Here is a 10,442-nt window from a genome sequence, read left to right as displayed (position 1 = left end):
GTTGGTAGAGCCCTTGCTCCAGGTAATGGTCAACCCACTGCATTTGGGTGCAAGATGATGTTCATACATGTCAGTGGTGGTACTAGACCAGCCCCCGGCGTCAGGGGTGGAAATGTGTACGCAATGTCAAGAAAATTTCCAACATCTTATGTATATTTGTAAATTGATGCACAGTATTGAGTAGTGTGTGTGTAATAAATATACTCTTCCTTTTTATAAAGAAAAGTACAGACTGGACAATCAATTATTGAGTGTTATTTCTGCATACCAGTAAATGGCGATTATTAACCCAAACCAACTCCCTTGAGTAAGCTTTGGACTGCTCTGCAACGCTACCCTCTGAGAGTTAAGCGCCACAATGGGGTTTTTGTTTTCAAGTGAAGGACAAATGTAGACTCGTTATTTGTGCAGACCTCACAACTAATGCCTTGTTTTCCAACACCAGTCCATTCGAAAATCTATGATTGGCATTTGGAAAAACTGAACAGGGCAGCAATGTATTCTTTGCCTATTACACAACTCCGCTGAGTCAGTGACAGAGCACAATGGAAGACTTCTGAAAGGAGTGTCTTTAAAGGATCCACAAATTATCAAAACGTTAGACATTGTATGTGTTTCACCTTCCAGATTAGACCGACTAGGTGGAGGGGCAAAAAGCAACAAGCTGACAATATAACATTGACCACCTACATTGGCAGCTGGAAGGAGCTCCGATGCCCCTCTCAATCTCTAGACATGAATGTGGAGCCTCTTGACGGTGAGGAGCAGGTCCTGCCCCAGTAATTGGTAAAAAAGGTCCACCCTGAGAGGCAGATGGAGCGGATAGAACAAGGAGAGGCGCAGAAGGCCCACATACCAAGCCCTCCTGGACAGTTATGGGTGATACTAATGGCTTCAGACCATTCATGGTGAATCTTCCTGAGGGCTGGAGGAATTATGGATATGGGAGGAACAGTGTAGTGAAGCAGAAAACTCAGCCACAACTAAAATTTGTCCCCCAAGGTTCCCCACAGTAGCAACTGGAGGGCACACAATTGTGGACAGTCAGTGGGATCTCAAGGGCCAAATAGATCAACTTGGGGCATGTCCCACAGTGCTAAGATGATTTGCACCAGCTCCAGATGGAGAGCCAGAGGTGGAGACACATTAACACCAAGAGTCAACACGCAGAAGGAGTCCTGCTGGCTTTCAAAAACATGCAGGAAGAGCTCTGAAGGCTAAACAAAGGATCCTCTTGAGGGAACTAGAATAGTTACTTCCAGGTCACTTCGGCAGAAAGTAGCAGATCTAGCACACGAAACCCACTGCAGCATTATGTCCACCACGAAATGCCTTCAAGTGGGCTGGTTTCTCGGGTTGGATTCCCTAGACAAAACCGTCACAACATGCCAGTTCTGTAAAATTACTGGGAAGACACTTCTCCACCAGCGCAGCTCTGAATGTCCTACCTCTCGGATGTGATATGGTCGACGCTAGTTGCAGACTTCCATAGGCTTCTGATCAGACCATCCTTGTGTTGATTCAGGAAGATTTGCAGTGCCCATTAGTATGCCAAGTCTCAGTCATCTGCTACTTCCAGTACTAGATGACATGTTTACACGTCGATAACCGCAGCGACCCTGACTCCATCACCCTCCTCGACAACCTCTCCAATCTCGGACTGAAGCAGCTCGTCACCACCCCCACGCACTGAGCTGGACACACCCTGGACCCCATCTTCACAGGAGGGACAAACTTCCATTTCAGCCATACCACGCAGCCCCCCTGGACGGACCACCACTGCGTACACTTCACCTTCAAAACATCCACCGGGCCCACACCACTCCCACGCCTGCCTCAAAGGAACTGGAGCAAGATCACAGAGGGGCACCTCAACGCCACCCTCCTCCTAAACCCACCCAGCACCATGACCGATGCCAACTCCTCAGCTCAAGAATTTCACCGCTGGATCTCCGACTGCACCGACAAGCTCGCACCCCTCCGCCACCCCGGCAAACAACGCAAACAAAGCAGCCTGGTTCACCACCGATCTCCAAGCAGCCAGGTGCTCCTGCAGACGCCTCGAAAAAACCTGGCGGAACCGGAAAAGCACGGAAGACCTGAACAGCTACTGGAACGCCCTAAAGGACTACCACCAGCGTTTAAGAGACACCAAGCGGTCATTCATCAGGAACAGAATCCATGCCAACGCAACCAACGCCAAAGAACTCTTCCACGTCATACAGCAATTCACCAAACCTCCCAGCGAAGCCACAGACACCACACCATCCCAGGGACTCTACAACAAGCTCAGTTCCTACTTCCATCTAAAAATCAAGACCCTCTATGAAAACTCCAGCGAGCAGATGCCAGACACCACCCCACGTCCTACCACCACCGACTATCAGCCGATCATCACCACCTGGAATCCTGCCACCTTTGAACACACCACCGCGACCATGAAAAACACCCACTCAGGAGCCCCCACGGACCCCTGCTCACCGCCCATATACCACAGGGCCGCCACCATCATACTACCCGAACTAGGATGCACCATCAACGCCTCTTTCGAATTCGGCATCTTCCCAAACAACTGGAAGCAGGTGGAGGTCAAACCTCTCCTCAAGAAACCCACGGCCGACCCAACCGACCTGAAAAACACCCGGCCCATCTCTCTCCTCCCCTTTGCTGCCAAAGTCACAGAGAGACTCATAAACACCCAGCTAACCACCTTCATCGAAGAAAACTCCATACTAGACACCTCCCAGTCCAGGTTCCGCAGCAACCATAGCACTGAGACGGCCCTCCTAGCTGTCACTGAAGACATCCGCATGCTACTAGACCAGTGGCACACCGCAGCCCTCATCCTACCAGACCTCTCTGCGGCTTTCAACACCATCTCACATCGCAGCCAGGCTCCACGATGCAGGGATACGAGGAACCACCCTCTCCTGGATCTGATCCTTTCTCTCCAGCAGAACCCAGAGGATCAGACTCCCTCCTTTCCTCTCCGAACCTACACAGATCAACTGCGGAGCTCCCCAAAGATCATTGCTCAGCATCTACATGGCCCCCCTCGCCGCCATCGTCAGACAACACGGGCTCAGCATAGTATCTTACGCCAACGACACCCAGCTCATCCTTTCCCTCACGAAGAACCCCGAAGACACCAGACTTTGGTTTCCAGGAGGGAATGAGAGATGTAGCCGCCTGGATGAAAAGCAGCTGCCTGAAGCTCAACTCAGAGAAAACTAAGGTCCTCATCCTCGGACCCTCCACCTTGGCCTGGGACAACACCTGGAGGCCCTCCGCCCTCGGGAGTACGCCCACTCCGACAGACCATGCCCGGAACCTCTGCATGATCCTCGACTCCTCCCTCACCATGACCCACCAGATCAACTTCATCGCCTCCACCAGCTTCAACTGCCTTCGGATCCTCCACAAGACCTTCAAATGGATACCCCCTGAATGCAGAAAAACCGTCACCCACGGACTCATAACCAGCAGATTGGAGCCTGGGGCATTTAGCAGTACTAAAAAAGACCACTATTCTGAGGAGACGAGTGCCTCGATCCATGGAATACCTTGTAATAAAACATAAAAATATTGCACCCCTCTGGCCACAAGCCAGTTGCCTGACTGAACTATTCATGTCACTTGTCAAGGCTGTGAAGTGAGCCAAGTTAGCCCAATTATCATTCAGGCAAACCGTTTGTCAAGCACTCAGAATCCCCAAAAGAATATGCGTCTGTTAGAAAGAGCCAGACAGGGCTGCTACAGGTGGAAAATGATCTCTTGTAGAAGCATGACAGCATCTGACCAAGTAGCAAACGCCAAGATGAAGTCATCCACTGACAAGAAACATCAGTGACCAATCATTTATGGTTCCTAAAGACTAGAGCTAGCAAGATAACAGAACTGAAAACTGAATACCCCATTTCATGACACTTCGATGGTCTGTGCTACATCCGGGCACCAGTTGTTACATTTCAAGAATTGTCACCTTCCTGCCACTAAAGAACCACCAGTAGATGGGGTTAAGGATGCTGCGACCTGTTGGTGTCAAATGTAGAAGACTGTGGTAATGGTCCGAGCAGTGACATTGGCAGAGAGGGGGCGAGAGAGGAACTCAGCACCCTGCCAGCCTTGGGGGCCAACCACCCACTGTCTCGCAGCATCAGAAGGCCACGATGACAGATAGAAAAGAAGTGGTCATGGAGCGCCTTGCATGTATTCTCTTCCTCTAGCGTGCTCTTTTCCTTCTCCTCTTTTCTTTTTTTTTCTCCCTCCTGTCTGTGTTTTTTTACTCGCTCACCATGCCCCCAATACCAGTGGCCTGAATTCTTTCAATGGCCAAGCAAGGGGTAAGATGCAGTTTAGTGCTTAATTTGAGCCTGTGGTTGCTAGTGAGGCCCAACAACTCCCTCTTTTTGGGGACCATGCATTTATTTTTCCTCCTCAGACTTTGAACCAAAGCAATAGAGTTAAAAACACACGCGGAGGAAGAAGATGGAAGAGAGAGATAGAAAGATGAAAAAATGTGACAAAGGGAGAAAGCAGGAGCCTTGAAGAGAGAGATAATAGAGCAGGAAGTGTCTGGTGGTGGGTTAAAGAGCCTTGAGATGAAATCAAGACTACGCAGCCTTGGTATTCCACACTGTTAGAAATTGGGGTGTTGGTTGACTGGGGTGTAAGCCTTGGTCAAGCAGGAACCAGAATCCTAATCAGGGAAAGGTACAAGCAAACCCCGTATTAACCTGTGCTCACCCTCTGGTAGCTTGGCACAGAGCAGTCAGGCTTAACTTAGACAAAATGTTTGAAGTAATAAATAGACAAAAGAGTAGAAGCAGAGATACTGAATTTCAAATGTTTTTAGAAAAACACAAGAATGCTAACCATTACATCCCTCTCCAACTTGGTTCTTGAAAAAATGAAACGTTAGGATGTCCAGTAAATAGGCATAGTTCCATTGCATCAGTCTCTACAGTCTTAGCACGTAAAATCCTGGAGCCGTTGGTTAGGGCGAGGATTGGGCCGTAGACTGTAGCGATGTGGCTGGCTTCGTATGGGTGGTTCGCTAGGTGTTGGCCAGCTGGGAGGCGAGCAGGGTGGCGGTGTGCTTGGGCAGACAGGCTCCACTGCGTCATTCCCATCTTCTTCTTCCCTGCTCGACACGCTCCTGCTTGGGCTTAGTGACAGCCGGGGGCCGTCATCCGAAGTTTTGGCTGGGACCTCCTTGAACCAGGAGATGTTTCGTGATATCTCCCCGCTCCCTTTTCAGGCCGTCACAATGGTTCCATGATTGGCAACGACCGTCCAGGTACCTGGTTCATGGATGGTCCGGAACTTCCCTCCAGGCCAGCGGTCTTTGAGTAGGACTGTGGCCCCAGGTTGGAGGGACGGGGGCAGCATGACGTCTAGCACTGGCTCAGTAGTTTGTTGTTCTCTTCTTGCTTGGGTTTCCGGGATGTCCAGAGGCGAAGGTATCCACCCTGGACACGTGGGGATCAGATCTCTCCATGGGCCCCTGAACATGAGGGACCACGGGCACCACAGAGTGGTGCAGTGTGGAGTACTTATTCCCTGAGGATCTCATGGAGGCACGGCTCGGGATCCGCTTGTTCCACCAATCCAATGCGTAGCATTTTGTTTAAGGTCCGCATGAAACACTCAACGTCTCCGTTGGCCTGGTGCCATTGCGGTGTGACGCAGCGGTGGTGGATCCCTCGCTGACGCAGGAAGGTGGCAAACTCCGCCCCGTGGAACAGGGACTCATTGTCGCTCTTGATCTCCAGGGGAAACCCAAACGTGACAAACACTTTCTCCAGGGTGGGCACCACATGGGTGAAGGCAGTCGACACGACTGGTTCCACTATGGGATATTTTGAGAAAGCATCCACAAGGACGAGCATGTGTTTCCCTCCGGGGAAACTCCCATAATCTATGCTCTCCTTCGACCATGGGATGGAGCAGGTCTCTTCGGTGATCACGGGGGCCAGTTTTTCCGGAGCACTGGTTAGTTGGCACGCCGGGCAATGGCATACAAGGTCCTCAACCATCACCTCGAGTTCTGGGAACCAGACTTTTTCCCTCATTCTCGCCTTCATTTTGGTTGTGCCTTGGTGACTTCCGTGGGCCAGTAGGTTGCCCGGTGTTTCAGAGCTTGTGGTATCACTAGCCTCGAGCCTCTAAACAGTATTCCATCTTCCGTGGTGCTCAGCTCGCTCCTCACCCTCCATATCTTCGTCAACGCTTCACGGTCTTTCGGTGCCCAGGTATTGGTCTGTTGAAGGTAGTTCTTCCATGACCCTGTTTGGACCGCTTGGAGAGTCCGGGTGTATGTGGTGTCATGTTTGGCAGCTTCCTTGATTTCCTCAAGTGTCATCGCCTGGGGACACGCCGGCCCTGAGATCATATTGATGTATTGTTCTGATTCGGTGTCGGTTCTTTCTTCCAGTGGCGCAGGATGTCGGGACAGGAAGTCCGCAGGGTTCTTCGCCCCAGGTTTATACACTACTTACAAAGGCTGGTGGTCGGTTACCATGGTGAATGGCTGGCCTGTCAGGTACAGGTGGAAATGATTGCAGGCCCACTTTATAGCGAGTGCCTCTCGCTCTATCTGGGCTTACCTTGCTTCAGTGGGTGTAGGCGACCTGCTGGCAAACGATAAGGCAGCCCATCGGCCTGGCTCCTGTTCCTGGGCCAGTACGCTCCCAGCCCCACCGGAATGGCATCTACCAGTAGTTCTGTTCTCTTCGCTGGATCAAAGTAGGCGAGAGTGGCCTCTCCTAGGAGCGCGTCTTTGATGCTTTGAAACGCCTCCTCTTCCCGCTGTCCCCAGTGCCACTTGAAGTCTGCCTTCGTTAGGGCTCTCAACGGTTCAGCGTGGGTCGCTAGATCAGGGATAAACCTCCCACAGTAAGTAGCCATGCCTAGGAAGGTCCTCACTTCGGTGGGTGTAGTTGGGGCTGGAGCGCTGCAGACGGCATGCGACTTCTTTGGATCCACTTGAATGCATTCCTGGTTGAACATGTACCCAAAGAATTCTAGAGAAGGTTGGAAGAAGAAGCACTTCTTTCTGTGGAGCATTGCGCCGTGCTCACTAAGGTGACGCAACGTGCTTCTTAGATGCTTGTTATGGTCAGCAGCCGTGGCAGAGTGGATCAGGATGTCGTCGCTGACGTTTATCACCCCTGGCAGTCTGGATAGCATCTCACGGATCGTGTTCTGGAATACCTCTGCTGCTGAGGATATTCCTAAGTTCAGCCATTTGTAACGACGTAGCCCCAAGTGGGTACTAAACGTTGTAATATAGCGGCTTTCCTCCGCTAAGGGCAGCTGATGATACCCAGCGTTCAGATCGATTTTTGAGAACCACCTTGACCCGTTAACGTCCGAAATTATGTCATCCATAGTTGGCGTAAGGTGGCGCTCCCTTTTGATGGCCCGGTTGGGCAACCTCATATCGATGAAGAGGCGTATGGCACCTGGCTGTTTAGGTTTTTCCGTGATGACCATGATGACCAGTTCTCTCCACCAAAGGCCTCAGGTGGAAGGAGACTCACCTGTGTCGCAACGCGATTGGAGTGACGGACTTGCCGATGCGCAGCTTGATGGGGTCACACTTGATACATCCAAGTCCTTGGAAGAGTTCCGGGAACTGGTCGAGCAGGTCATCAATCTGATGGGCTTGGACACTTCTGACAAATGTCACCAGGCCTAGGTCTTCCGCCATGTAGCTGCTTATTAGGGTATCGGCTTCGCGATCTACGACGTGAATAATGGCCATGACTTCATGGTCGCTTGACCTGATCGGGACGGGCATTTTTTCCTCTGAGCAGCAGGGGGGCTGGCTTCTGAAGGTGAATATCTTAGTCCGGAACGGGGCGATTGGCGGTCGAGGTCGGAGGTGTAGATATTGCTGGAGGCCCATCACGTTTACCGATGCTCCTGTATCGATAACCTATTTACCTCTGTGCCTGCGATCTTGATTGTGCAGGTGGGCTGGGGTCTTCGGCGGCGCTTGAGCTCCAGTATGAACAAGATCAGGTAGGTCTCCCCTTGGTCCTCTTCTGTGGATGGATCTTCTGGCCCTTGGTACCCCCGGCATGTCCTTCCTTTGTGGCCCCTCCTGCTGTGCAGAGTCGGTTAGGGAAAGTTGTCGTACGGTCCCACCTCCGGCACACTGCAGCAAAGTGGTTGGGCATTCCGCAAATGGCACAGGTTTTGCCTTGCGCAGCTCAGTCCTTCGCTGCATGTGGCTCATGCCCACAGTACCTGCACCGCGTCTTGGATGCGTCGGGCCTTGCCTTCCTAGGTGTGTCATTTCGTGGTCTTGTTCGGAGGGCGTCCGCCCGTTCCGTTTTGATGGTCTCCGGTTTTCCTTGCGGCTTGGTGAGGGCTTGGTCCATTTCGTTGGCCCTGGCCGCCGACAGATCGTGGGTCCTTGCGAAAATGGGTATGTCTTCCAGAGCAATCTTTGGCTGCCGCAGAATGAGGCCTCAGAATGTCTTGTATCGGCACCCTTGGATGATCTGGGCCCTTATCTCCTTTGTTTTTTCGTCATCCTCCGTGCACGTGCTGGCCAGCTCACGCAGGCGGGCCTAGAATGCATCAATCGACTCCCCTTCCCTTTGGCAGGCTTGGCGTAACTTGAAACGTTCAAAGTCTGGATTAATTTGGGGTTCGAAGTGCGCGTCAGGGGCCGCCACCGCGGTGTCGTAGTCTGTGGCAATGCCCGTGTTCGGCAAGTGTTTGGCACCGGCATAGTAGAGAAGCAGTGACCGTCTCACTGCCCCGTCGGTTTTCCTGGTGGCTACGAAATAGTTATTCAGGCGTTCTATCCAGATTTTCCACCTCGGGGACGCTGTGGCTGGATCTTCCAGTTCGCTAAACGGTGGTAGTACCCCGGTAAGTGTGTGTTGTACTGGGAATCTGGGTGGTGCTTGCTCTTGGCCTTCGTCCCCCATCTTTCCTGTGGGAGGGGGTGTTTCTTACTCCCCTCTGCGTCTCTGCTCTCAATATGGCAGTGGCCTGTGGCCGGGCTCCCTTTCCTTTGGATGGCCGCTTCCGTGCGCTTGTCCCTGGCGTGCCGTGGCTCCACGCTGCCCCTCCCCATCACGCAGCCTTTTAGTGGTGTAGCTGGTCTGTTGTGTGTGCTTCCACTGCCCCTTGTGCGTGTTGTTCTTATAATCTCCCTCTTGACTCCTTCTACTTTTTTTATTTCTTCCTCTCCTCTTGCCCCCACAGCAGTGTGCAGTAGCCTCTCTGACATTGATATTGGGACTGTGACTGCCCCTCCCCCACTCCTCCACTGCATGTGGGTCAGGCCCGGCTCAACATCCTGGTTCTTGCCAGTCCCCGGCTCAACATCTTGGTCCTCAACAGGCCGCAGCTCATATGCTGGTCCACAGTAGGCCCCTCCTCACATCCTGGTCCTTACCAGGCCCTGACTCAGATTGTGGTCCATACTAGGCCGTGCAAGAAAGAATAAGCTATGCATCCTGGACCATACCAGGCCTTTCAAGGGAGTGGATGAGATATCTGCATAGCTGCACCTCGCTGTACTGCCATCTCTCCGTGATGTTGAATGAATGTGATAGCAGGCTGTGCACCCTGCTCCTTGCCTGGCTCAGCAATGGAGAGTAATTTGCGTATTACCTTGCATGCTTTGCCGCAGCTGCTGGAGCTCCCAACACTTCACTATATGCGTACCTTGGTGAAAGGAAGTGTCAGTGAGGCAATCCTCAAAAGTCTTCTATCTATGTCTTCTCATGTAGTTTTCCTGATGTCATCTCTGTCTGCAGCCACACTGGATCCATTGTAATGTGAGGTAATTTCCGGTAATATCGTGGCCATCATTTGGCATAAAGGGAGATGATGAAATTTCCATGGATGTTGAGGACCTAATCTCAGCCACTGGTAATTACTTGAGGTTGCATCCTAGCCCATCGTTGTGTAGCACACCATGCCACCTCAGACAGAAAGCAGCCTTATGCAAATAAGCCTTAGATTCCTTCCAATAGGAGCAACCCAGCCTGAAAGGCGAAGCCAGGTCCTTTCTGAACCAGAACACAAGCAGTGCAAGTCCGGTTTCAGCCTCTCTGGGCCTTGACTGTAGGGTGTAGCTTGACTCTAGTGGTGTATTGAGCAAGGGACCCACATCTGGGTACACCTGTTGTATTTAGGAATATGGAAAATTATGAGTGGAATGCTTGAGTTCAACTCAGGCACTGGTAAGTACTTTGGGTCGCATCCCTGCCCCCATCTCACACTCCATCTTGATTCAACGTCTCTACCAGATAGGTATATAGGGCACTGCTCTCGAATGGTTCAAAGATTTCCTCAAAGATAGAGTTCTAACAGTCTCCATGAGCACTTACAATTTCAAAAACAATCTCCTGGACTAGGGGGTCCCCCAGGGATCCTCCTTGAGCTCTACCCTTTTTAACATGAATATAACC

The sequence above is a fragment of the Triturus cristatus genome, chromosome 4_1 (assembly GCF_964204655.1).
Source record: "Triturus cristatus chromosome 4_1, aTriCri1.1, whole genome shotgun sequence".
NCBI classification, from domain to species: Eukaryota; Metazoa; Chordata; class Amphibia; order Caudata; family Salamandridae; genus Triturus; species Triturus cristatus.
Note: the sequence above shows the minus strand (reverse complement) of the source record.